This window comes from Medicago truncatula, chromosome 7 (genome assembly GCF_003473485.1).
Source record: "Medicago truncatula cultivar Jemalong A17 chromosome 7, MtrunA17r5.0-ANR, whole genome shotgun sequence".
NCBI lineage: Eukaryota > Viridiplantae > Streptophyta > Magnoliopsida > Fabales > Fabaceae > Medicago > Medicago truncatula.
Genome location: NC_053048.1, coordinates 26,543,815 through 26,556,297, shown reverse-complemented (window position 1 = coordinate 26,556,297; position 12,483 = coordinate 26,543,815). Strand labels below are relative to the sequence as shown.

The window sequence follows — 12,483 nt, the reverse complement described above, 5'->3', positions numbered from 1 at the left end:
AGACGGGTTAACGGTTATTCCTTTCCAAAAAAACAACATATAATTAGGAACATAATTTTATTTTACTTTAGATAGACATTAAATGCAAAAGTGTGGATGAAAAAATTAGGTTAAAATTAAGTTAAGTATAGCGAGACGGGTTAACATTTATAAGTAAGAGATTTTCAAAAAAATAACACATAATTAGGAACATAATTTTATTTTACTTTAGATAAACATTAAATGCAAAAATGTGAGGAAAAAATTAGGTTAAGTATAGCGAGACGGATTAACATTTATAAGTAATGTAACATAATAAGTTAAGTATAGCGAGACGAGTTAACATTTATAAGTAAGAGATTAGGTTAAGTATAGCGAGACGGGTTAACGGTTATTCCTTTCCAAAAAAACAGCTTATAATTAGGAACATAATTTTATTTTACTTTAGATAAACATTAAATGCAAAATTGTGGAGGGAAAAATTAGGTTAAAATTAGAGATGACATTTTGCATAAATTAAATCTTTCTTACTAAAGCTTGTTTGGTCAAGCAATATCATACCCTAATTTTAACCTAATATTTTCCCTCCATCATCCAAGCATTAAATTCACCTTAGTGCTTTTCCTAATCATCACTTTAGGTTCAAATTCTAAATTTCGCTCCCATAACAATTAGAGTTTGTGGATGCATGTATCTAAGGCATATGGATGATGGCATTTAATATACACCAAAGCACAAGAGAGCTTTCCTGCATCGAAAAAGCCATTCTTTATTCTAATTTGTTTCCAAAAAATTGTGCTACATACACCAAAGCACAAAAAATGTCAAAAGTCGTGCAACACATGGTTGTATGTACAAAAGAGAGCTTTCCAATGAATAGATGTGCTAGCATATTTGTTCTAATCCATTTATGTGTTATTCAATGTAGCCTGACGCCTTGACCAATAGAACACTGATCTCTTTGTTCCCTTGCTTCTACTAATTGTATTTGCTTGCAACCTTTCACTAATGAGTTCGAATCTTCTTTCTTTAAATTCACTACATGCTCCGGTCTTAAATGTCTCTCACCCCATTAACAACACCACCATCAACAACATCCATGGCATGTATGAACCTAAGCTTTAATTTGATTACATGGTTTTCAGTTTTTTTTCATTTGTTTTTTTTTCTTCTCTACCAAATTTCTTGCTTTCTTTTTGTGATCTGGGTGTTATGCTATGTGAGTTGGGATCGACCGCACACGGAGGATTTTGATGATGATAAGGTATTTAAAGTATATTAGGGATTTTGATTTCAAATTTTGTTCACATTTTCTATTCCTTTTCAGGATTTTTCGTATTTTTAGGGAGAAAATCTGAATCTGAGAATTAGGCTGTTGATGAGTATTTTAATCAAAACTTGCTGTGATTGGAATGATGTTAATAAGGTATTGAGGAGTTGAATTTTTTATGCCCCTTTGTAGGAAATTCTGTTGCTGTTTTATGCCATTAGTTTTTGTAAATAAATTCATTTTACAATGTAATATGCTAAGTTGTCTCATATAATGCTTTTTACTTAGTACCCATGCTAACTAAGGAAATTGGTTATGAGTTATATCGGTATATAATGTTGATTGATCCTTATAAAGAATAATTGTTTTCTATATATCAAATCTGAAATGTTGTACAAGCATATAAATATACAATTGTGCAATAATCTCATTGAATTTAGATTAATGACAATTTTGATGTTTGATCTTATATGCTAGCTGGAAGAGTTGCAAAAACATATTTGAATTGTAGACAAGTTTGTTAATTAAGATTAATGCAGTGTTGAAAATGTAGACAGCAGACGCGCAGATCAAGGCATAACTGAAGGAGCTGTGTTGGCTGTTCTCACAATCTTGCACTCAATCAATTTGAGGTCGTTGTTGACAAATTATGTTTAACGTAACTCATGGTGTGAATGAACTTAACAACGCTTATAATATGAAATTCGATGCGGATTACATTCGTATGTGTTTGCGAAGACTTTTTGTGATTATTGTTAATAAGGACCATCGTGATGTTGGGATCAAATATCCCCTATATGTTCCTTTATTGTTACTAAGGCTAGAGCATTCAATTAATGGTCATGACAGTGAACTTGAATTTGCTGGTATATTGCACCAATTGCTTACCACCATGACCCCACAAATTTTTAGTATTTCATCGTCAAATGGTTGAATTCATCTGATATTAGATCTGGATTGTTGGTAAGTAATGAAATGGAACTTATAATATAATTGATTTTTTTTTTAATTATACCTTCACGTATGACGGATTAACTGCTGATATCATCCACAAGGGTTGAAAAGATTTAGATTTAAGCGATGATTCAGGTCATTTTAGGAGTATGCTTTTGGAGTTTAATCTTGAGAACAAGACTACCAAATTTGGAGGATGTTGGAAAAGCTTATTATGTAGTGCAAGAAAGCTGTAGAACGGGAAAATGATGAAGATTGGATCAAGTGCTTTGGGCTACAATGGACTTCTTTACATTACATTTCATTGCTTTTTTAGCAATCAAATTAATATGTAGTGTCATATTTATTTTCATCAGTTTTATGCAATTTTTCTAAAATTTATTCAACGTTGACTATGAACTATCATGTAAGCATTGCATTCTTTGTTTGTTTTTGCTTTTGAGTGTTAACTCATCTTTAAATAGATGACTATGTCTACAATGAATATCTATTGTTAAAGTTATCATATTTAATTATTTTTTTGAGTTTATAAATGCTAATGAAAAGTATATTTTCATTAACTTATACTCCCTCCGTCCCTAATTATAAGACCCTTTTGTTAAAATCACGGGAATTAAGAAAGTGAATATTTATATTAAAGTTGTTTGTAATCACTATTGTTTTTACAATTTTATCCTTAAGAGAGAGAGTTAGTTTATGTTTTCCATATGCTACTTATTGCAAAGAAATAATTAATGTAGTTGGAAATAACAAAGGGGTCTTATAAAAAGGGACAACAAATATTCTCAAAAGAATATTATAATTAGGGACGGAGGGAGTAATATATTAGTTCTATTCACTAACATACACTACAACAATTATAATATATAATATCAATGACCTCTCTTTGTCAAAAAAAAATTATAATATCAATGAATATATTTGATCAATCTGCTTTCCCTGTAAAAAAACATCTCGATAGATATATTCCTATAAGTAGTATATAGAGCAATATTTCTTCAACAATGGAGTAACCATCTAAATGTATAGGAAAATATGTGATTTAAAATAAAAAAAAACCATGGCAGTTTATTTCACGCCATATTGACTTATCATATTTGCATGCTTTAGATTCCATGGGGAGATTGTCTTATATGGTTTTCTCTCATGTATAATCCAAGTACTCCATTAAATAGGTGCGTGAGATAATGTGTTTGTAATATCAAAAAATAAGAGAGAATATAATTAAAGGTGGATAGTAGGGCGCTATAGAAAACCGGAGGGATCTCCATCGGAGAGGATCCACTCCCTTAGACTATAGAGTGGCGGCCAGGTGCTTGGCTTATTTTTTATTTTTTATTTTTTTTAAGGAGCTTGGCTTATTGTTAACTTTAAAATTAAATATAATAGGGCTGACAAGAGTACTTATGCACAGTAATCTAACAATCACATTTATTTATGGAAAATGCTTCTTGGCACGATGGCCAGAAGCGCGACACACACACGACTATTTGAAGCCGTTAGATAACCCCATGAACATGTTTTCCTTTTTTTATTTTTACTTAGTATATCTTCCGCTTTTTTTGCCATGCCTTTAACATGCATGTCATGGAATCTTGTGTGGTTGAGGTGTCGTGCTATATAGCACTTCCCTTTATTTATATATGGTATATCACTTTGCAAGTTGTTTTAGTCGACATGACCCGTGCGGTGCACGGGTCGGCGTTCTAGTCTAGGGTTAATATAGTAAAGCCACACGAAAAAATTAGGTTAAATCTAGGGTTAATACTGCGTCACAGGTTAACATTTAGAAATAAGAGATGACATTTTGCACAAATTAAATCTAAGGTTAATATAGTAAAGTCACGCGAAAAAATTAGGTTAAATCTAGGGTTAATATTGCATCACGGGTTAACATTTAGAAACAAGAGAAGAGATGACATTTTGCATAAATTAAATCTAGGGTTAATATAGTAAAGTCACGCAAAAAAATTAGGTTAAATCTAGTGTTAATATTGCGTCACAGGTTAACATTTAGAAATAAGAGATATTAATCCATCAATAAATACATGTATTTTTTAAAAGATACAATCCCTCATTCTAATAATTTTTATTCCCTCGTTTTATATGGTTACATAAGAGAACTTGTTTAGTCATTTGTTCTATCTTTAATTCACATTCAAGTTCAAATATTGACATAAGATCGAAATGCTTGCAAGTACATCCTTCAAACATTGTTCTTCTGATTAGGTCATATCAACGGTGTCGAATGTGGGAAAGTAGTTATCCCCGTCTTTTCTATCTTCTGATCAAGTCATACTGAAATGAAGTAAGATAAGTTTAAATGTGATTGATGATACAACATTTTTATGATTAATGTGAAATTTGGACACATTTGTTTAGTTGGCTATTACGTGTGTATAAGGGAGTAGATGAGATTAATGTAATCCTCTTTTTTTTCTTCAAAGCCTTTCATTTCTATCATCGGAAACTCTATTTCTTGTTTTTTTACTTGATTTAACAAAAACCTATTCGTATTTAGTTTTTGAGATATCTCAGGTCCGTAAGTGGAAGACATCGAAGCTGTATTGTGAAGAAGACTATGTTTTTTTTTTTGTGAAGAAGCCTTTGGACATCAAAGCCGTATTTAGTGTAAACCTATGTTTTTTTAGGAAAAGAAATTATAATCTTAATGACAAAAACAATAAACATGATACACACATTGGTGGTAACTTTCGTATTCATTCTAAAGTTTGCAATTTGCAGAGTTCATAAATGAGTTTCTAAAATTATTATGCTGTAAAGTTTGAAAAGTTTGCAATCTGTAAAGTTTGGATAAAGAAGTGAGTTGAAAGTATATAAATTATTATGCTGGAATTGCTTGACTAAAGTAGTGGTTTCTAAAATTAAATAAGAAAAATGTTATTTACATTAATTGGTTTCTTTAGAATGATAGTATTTTATAAATCTCATTATCTAATTTATAATTTTGTTTTACGAGATATCATGCCAGTTTGCTGAAAATGAGGGAAAACACCATGTTTCTTCCAACACCTATCTATGTGTCCAGTTTTGCCACAATGTGAACAAAGCCTAAGGCGGCCTCTACCCCGCTCTACCATCAGTTTTTCCACGCGATGATTGACCTCTACCAGAAAGTTGAATGTAAGAAAAACCACTTCCTAAAGCAGTTAGTATATTAGACTCAACTAAAGGCAGAATAAGTTGTCTTTCTTGCTGAACAAGAAATGAATAAACATTTGCAATAGTGCGGAGGGTTCATAGTGTTGAACAAGAAACGTTGGAAACAAGATGACTGTTCATAGAAATGAAGGAGATATCAAATCCAAATGCGATTGAATCCATTTCAAATGGTTGAGTTGATTCTCCATATACAAGAAAACTAACATAGAAAGCTACTATGAACCAATCGTAACTGAATTGAAAGAGAAGAATTCGTTCACAAAATCCGAGTTTACAATGAGTTGTTTATCGCATAAATCAAGAGAGAAACTCAACTCTCGAACTAAACTATGATTAACTACCTAACTATGGTTAACACCTATAACAAACAAACTGTTAATAAAGTTACAGTAGTTATGAGATAATCAATTAGTTGTTATGCAACTAATTGTTTATTGCGCTACTTGTCTACCCTACAACACATCTACCACTATATCTTCTTCTTCAATCGAAAATTGCAGTAGTTCATTTACTTATGTTCAACAGCCACTCTACGACTCTTTGATTTTTCCCCCTTTACTACTGTTCATCATCTATTTTCTTCAATAAGCCATCATCATCCTTCTAACCGTAAACATATGATTTCTCATTAGTTGTTTGATAAATTTGGATTTAGATTCTCTCAATTGAATTTTTTTCTAAATGGAATTGCAACCATTAAACTTAAAAGCGAGAGTAAAAATTAAATTAAAAAAAATAGTGGTTGTTGTATTTTAATGATAGAGATTGACAATGAAGATATAATTGGAGATAAATTTCAATGCAGATCAGAATCCAAATCGTAAAATTTTTCTTCTAGATCAACTAGAGGCGGCGGACGTGCAAGGATTATAGGCCTTCCACCCACTCTAATGTCAGATGGGTTCGAATGTACGTCAAACCAATCTTCTTCTAGCTCAAATGGGTAATAATCTGGATATCCAAACATATTAGATCTTCGAGCACCCACGACAGTGGTAACCACCATCGTTCCAAGTAGAAGTAATACTAATGAGTATGTAGAGGCCATGTTTGGATCGAATTTTAATTTACACAAATGGAATGAGCGAGACAGCTATTTATAAGAAAACACATGAGATTATTGTGTTGGAAATGAAATCAAATGGATAAATGGTTATAGTCTTATAGAAGCATGATGTGGTACATTTTGTGATTAAGCAAATGTGTTGATTGGACCGTTAAAATTAAGAGGCATCGTTTGCCTCTTTGCTTAAAAGATTAAATTAGATTTTCTTACTTATTAAATTACTTGGCTAGTATGAATAATATAAGTGTAGCACCGTTTTCTCTATTCAATCCATTTCTCTTTAACCGTGGTTTAAGAAGAGTAAACTCAAATCAAGAAATTAATTTTTTGAATGATATTTTATATTATAGGACTCATTTTAATCCATGATTAAATATATGTACTTTTTAAACATACAATCCCTCACTCTAATAAATTTGATTCCCTCATATTATATGGTTATATGAGAGAACTTTTTTCAGTCATCCAAGGAATAATTTGTTCTATCTTTAACCCATATTCTAGTTCAAATGCTGACTTGAGCTTCGAAATGCTTGCAAATACTTTAAACACCATTCTTATGATTAGGTCATATCAATGGTGTCGAATGTGGGAAACTAGTTATCCCCATCTTTTCTAATTTCTGATCAAGTAATAGTGAAATGAAGTAAGATAAGTTTTACTGTACTAGATTTTTATAATTAACTAGTATGGAAACTCGTGTCAAGCACGAGTTAGAATTTTTTCATACTTACAATAATGGATGAAGATGTGGTATCATTTTCATTTGTCTGATTGGTCTTTGTATAATTGTTTGATCGACACCAATGTTGGCTCTCCCGTAAGGTTCAACGATGGTATTACAACTCGGTTCGATTATGTTGATGCTTACTCAATTTGTTTCGAGTTTCTTTATCGCTTGTATAAATTAGTTTGAATAGAAATTGATATAGGTTATGACGCTTAGCATATAAGATTGATTGAATTTTGTTATGATATAAACTGTGTTATCTAACTTTCATGGTTAGTTGAACACATTCTGATGCTTAATCGAATGGAATTTGTATAAAACTAATTATTGCTCGTTTAGTTAGTTTTATAATCAATCAGGCCTTAGACATGTGAATCAATGTTTATCAAGAACTCATGATAGAAAGAATAAACGTAGTATGCCTAAAATCAATGGATTGATTGCTTTTTATTAACTTAATCTCTCTTAATTTGCAACTTGTTCCATAAAGAAAACAAAAACCCCCAATTTATATTTTTGAATTCGTAGTTGTTGTTCATGTTATTGGTAATTGGTAAATCAGAAATCTTCGAGGGATGACAAAGGTAAACTACCTTCTATTACTTGTTTTATAATACTTATTTTCTATCATGCACGACAACGATCAATAATAGTCATTGGTATAGTGACCATAGGACCGGTGGAAACGATAGCATTTTGACTTCGTCCTTGCAGATTCTTTTATTGGCTGGAGCGGCCTGATGCCGCCTCTTTAAACGAGGTGTTCATACATACATGAAGGATTGTTTCTCGTGATGATTTCAAAGGGGTATAGTCGATGATGCGGGCCATTTGTCGTCATTTCCCTTGCCAGATTGCTTGTTTTTTAGCACCTCTTCAACTATTCTCTTTTCTTCATAGTTGATGTATGGTTCAACTATTCTCTTTACAAGGAGTTGTTTTGATATAGAGAAACTCAACTCTCTAATTAAACTATGATTAACTACCTAACTATGGTTAGCAGCTATAACAAACTAACTATTAAAAGAGTCATAGTAGTTATGAGATAACCCATTACTTGTTATGCAAGTAATTGTTTATTTCTCTAGTTATCTACCCTTTAATACATCTACCACTATATCTTCTTCTTCAATCGAAAATTGCATTAGTTCATTTATTTCTGTTCAAAAGCCACTCTACAACTGTTTGATTTTCTCCCTTTACTACTGTTTATCATCTATTTTCTTCAATAAGCCATCATCATCCTTCTAACCTTAAATCTTCACAAAATTCCTCTCTTTTAAATGAATTACTAATATTTGATCTTTCAACCAGTTTTCTTTACATGAAGATTGAATTCAATCTTCAATTTAAGAGGATTAACTCTACGCTGATTGGGTTCCAATTATCCTCCTCAAAGAGAAACAAGCTCACACCGAAATCTTAGAAAAAGAGCTCGAAGAGTTGTTTGGGTACCATTAGTTATAGGTTAGAAGTTTTTTCTTTCTTTATAAGTTTATATAAAAGAAGAGAAATGTTAACGAGTGTCCGAGACATTTTTTAAAAGCTTTAAAAGCCAAGTGGAAACATGAGATATGATTTGGCAATGTCTTTGTTGCGTCTAGGTCATTTAAATGGTTCATATGGCATTGTCACGTGGACTTCCATTAGTCAAGCGTTGGTTGAACTAACATTGATGACTAAAATCAAAATTAAAATTTTGCAACGAAAAAAACTTCACATTTTTTTTATTAAGGACCAAAATCAGAATTTGTTAATTTAGTTGGGACAAAAAAGTTATTTAACCTTTTAAATTATAATAACTAAATTTTATTGATGAAAAATATAAAATTAATATTTTTTTTTATTATTCACGATAAAGAATATTGATTATGTTTTACGATAAAATGTAAAAAATTTAATATGATTCTTATAAACAACGAAATGATATTTTCTTATCTATAAAAGTTGATAGATGAATCCTTATTTATTAAAAATAATTGTTAATTTATAAATTTGAAATTGGTGATATTACCCAACTACAATATCACTAAAATCACCAAATATTATGTCATCTAAGTGCTACCCACATATATGACTCGTAGGGGGAAATACTTACAGTTTGCATACACATATCTTGCTCGAAGGGGCAAATTATACTTCATTTCTTAAAGGATAATTTTAATCATAAATGGAAAAAAAAAGAAAAGTAAGAAAAGAAAACTACTTTTAATAGACCTACTTTTTCCACGTTGTTCACTTCTAATCAGCGGAAAAACTAGTAAAAAAATTTCAAGGAGGGTAAATATATATAAAAAAAATAATACTTTTACAAAAATTATTTTAGCAATTTGTACTGTGGTAGCTAAATCTATAATATTACGAGAGTACCTAAACACAAAAATAAACTAACTTATAAAAAAATTAAACAAATTAAAAAAAGGGGTAGCCAATGCCACACAAGCACAACATGAATGTGTATATTGGGGATTTAAAAAGAAAAATGATAATTGGACACAATATTTTGACACAAAATTGACACCGTATCATTGTACATATTTTTCACTTCTTTTTTTTTTCTTCCTTGTTTTTCCTTTTCTTCTCTTTCTCTTTCCCTTTTCCCCTTCTTCTTTCTGCTTCTGCAACTTCTACTCACACCCTCTCTATTCAATTTTCTCTCCTCTCCCTCTTCTTCTTCTCTATTCCTCATGAATCTCACCCATGAATCTCTCACCGGCGACAACTCACCGCAAGATCAGAGTTGGTCGGGACGACGTTTAGGAGGACGATGACGGTGATCTGAACAGATCTCTAGCGACTTAAACGAGAAGAGGAGGTCGTCGAAGCCGTGAGTTTCGGATCTTAACAGACTAAAGGGACAATGACGATGGTGGTGGTCATTAACGAGGGCGGATGGTGCAGTGGTGGTCACTAATGAAGGCGGAGGATGTGGTGGCGATTATGGTGGTGGTGGGAGTGGGAGGCGGTGGTGAGGACAAAGCATGGTGGAAGAATAGAGAGAGAAAAAACATGCAAAGCAAAATTGCCCTCTGCTTTAAGTCTGAAATTTCTAAACTGCCCATAGTATCTGTATTGTGTTCAAAATTTTGTGTTCAGTTATCATTACGGTTGAAAAAAAAAAAAAGTTTTATCGGTTGTGAGACGGATATCCATAACTTATAGGCTTTCTACCCACCATAACGGTAGGTGGTGGAAAAAAATGGTCAGGCCAATCCTCTTCTAGTTCTAATATAGGCACATACCCAATTGCATTACGCTTGTCACTCACTACAGTCGTTAGCACCAGCATTCCAAGTATAAGTAATACTAGTGAATATTTAGAGGCCATGTTTGGATCGAATTTTAATTTACATAAATGGAATAAGTGAGACAGCTATTTATAGGAAAACACACGAGACTATTGTGTTGGAAATTAAATCAAGTGAATAAAAGGTTATAGTCTTATAGAAGCACATGTGGTACATTTTTTTATTAAGCAAATGTGTTGATTGGACCGTTAAAATTAAGAGGCATCGTTTGCCTCTTTGCTTAAAAGATGAAATTAGATTTTCTTACTTATTAAATAAATTACTTGGCTAGTATGAATAATATAAGTGCAGCACCGTTTTTTCTATTCAATCCGTTTCTCTTTAACCGTAGTTTAAGAAGAGTAAACTCAAATTAAGAGATGAAACTTTTTAATAGTTTTTTCTATTATTGACTTATTTTAATCCATCACTAAAATACCTGTATTTTTTAAACATACAATCCCTCATTCTAATCAATTTGATTCCCTCATTTCATATGGTTATATGTGAGAACTTTTTTAGTCATCCAAGGTACGATTTGTTCTATCTTTAACCCACATTCTAGCTTAAATAATGACTTGAGCATCAGCGTGCTTGCAAGTATCTAAATCATTTTGTTTATAACAAGTTGTATTCTTGCTTACTTGTGACTGATAATTGTGTTTTGGTTATAACAAGTTATATTCTTGCTACTGTTGCACGATCTACTAGAACATGCTGAAATTTGATCTTAGATTGTTGATTCTGTTCTTCTTTAATCTAAATGCTACCTTCTTTTCTCGCTTTCAAGCACTTACTTCGGCTACTTGTGCAATCATGAACTCCATGATACATACAAGCAATGCCTTTAGTTTGTAAGTTTTGATTTATGTAGATGGAAAAGACGACATGCTTTCATCTAGTGTTGTCTTTAATGGTTCATGTTCTGTTTTTTTAGGTTCCTGCTCTCTTGCTTGTTTGTCTTTAAGTAATATTTCTGAATCATCTTTAGATGTTTCTTTCCAAATTCTGTTTAAGAGTAGAAGGATTTGTATTTTGTGTACAAGGTTCAAAGTTAACTGTGTATTGTAAAAAGAATTTCAGGCTCTAACTAAGTAATTAGACTTTCTTTAAAATTAAATAGAAGTATATTAAAATAAAATAAAAAATCGTAATTTGCTATCAATGTAGTTAAACAGATACTATGAATTATTAGCTCGAGATAATAATGTTTTAATGCTAACTGTGAATTAGCTAGGAAAATGCGTCGAAGCAAATTTGCACGTCAGTCCATGTCTAAACTTTAGCTGAACTCATTTGCAAGGGAATATCTACGAATTAGTTACTAAATATGTAACATTTTTCAATTGTTACTAATAATTCACGAAATTGTTAGTAAAACTCTTTAGTACTTAAAAGATATTGATTGTTACTAACATTTTTTAAAGGTCTTGTCCTTTTTTTTTATTGCCTATTTTCTTATTGTATAATATAATAAAGCTTAATTGTTAGTTTTCATTAATAACGAAATACTGGTGGGGCTTTATGTGGCATAAAAGATATGGTGGATCTTAATTTTCCAAGTTAATTTGAATATGTTACTAATTTGATAATGTTTTAATTTTTTTGAGAAAAACTAACATGATAACGTTAAATTCAAAGTTCCCTCAAAAGTGTGATAGGTTATGCATCTCAAGAACAAAGTTACGTACTCATGCATATACATTGATAATGAACTCTCCAGTACTTAAAACTTAATTATTATGGAAACATATTAGTAATTTTGGACAATCACCTTCTGCTGAAGGTCAATACTGACATGTCAGTTTTGAACAAAGTTCATGTTGAAAACTGTCTTACATATATATTAAATTATTATGTGATGTCACAGTAAATATTTTTCTGTTTATGTAAAATAAAATAAAAGTAACTTCATTTGCAGTTGCCTGGCCATGACTGTATGGAAGCAAATAAGAAATCATGGTTGGGAATTTAAGATTAGTGAGAAAAGAATCATTTTACAATAATCAATTTA

General features: G+C 31.3%; 1 long non-coding RNA gene across 2 annotated transcripts; it reads left to right on the top strand.

The window, feature by feature from the left end:
- Positions 1-617: 617 nt before the first annotated feature.
- LOC112416394 (uncharacterized) lies at positions 618-1,974 on the top strand. 2 transcript variants are annotated; one of them, XR_003006814.2, is made up of 2 exons: positions 618-1,405; positions 1,803-1,974. It is a non-coding gene; the product is annotated as an uncharacterized lncRNA (long non-coding RNA). The 2 variants fall into 2 exon arrangements; XR_003006813.2 differs by having other exon boundaries at positions 1,789-1,974.
- Positions 1,975-12,483: the final 10,509 nt, after the last annotated feature.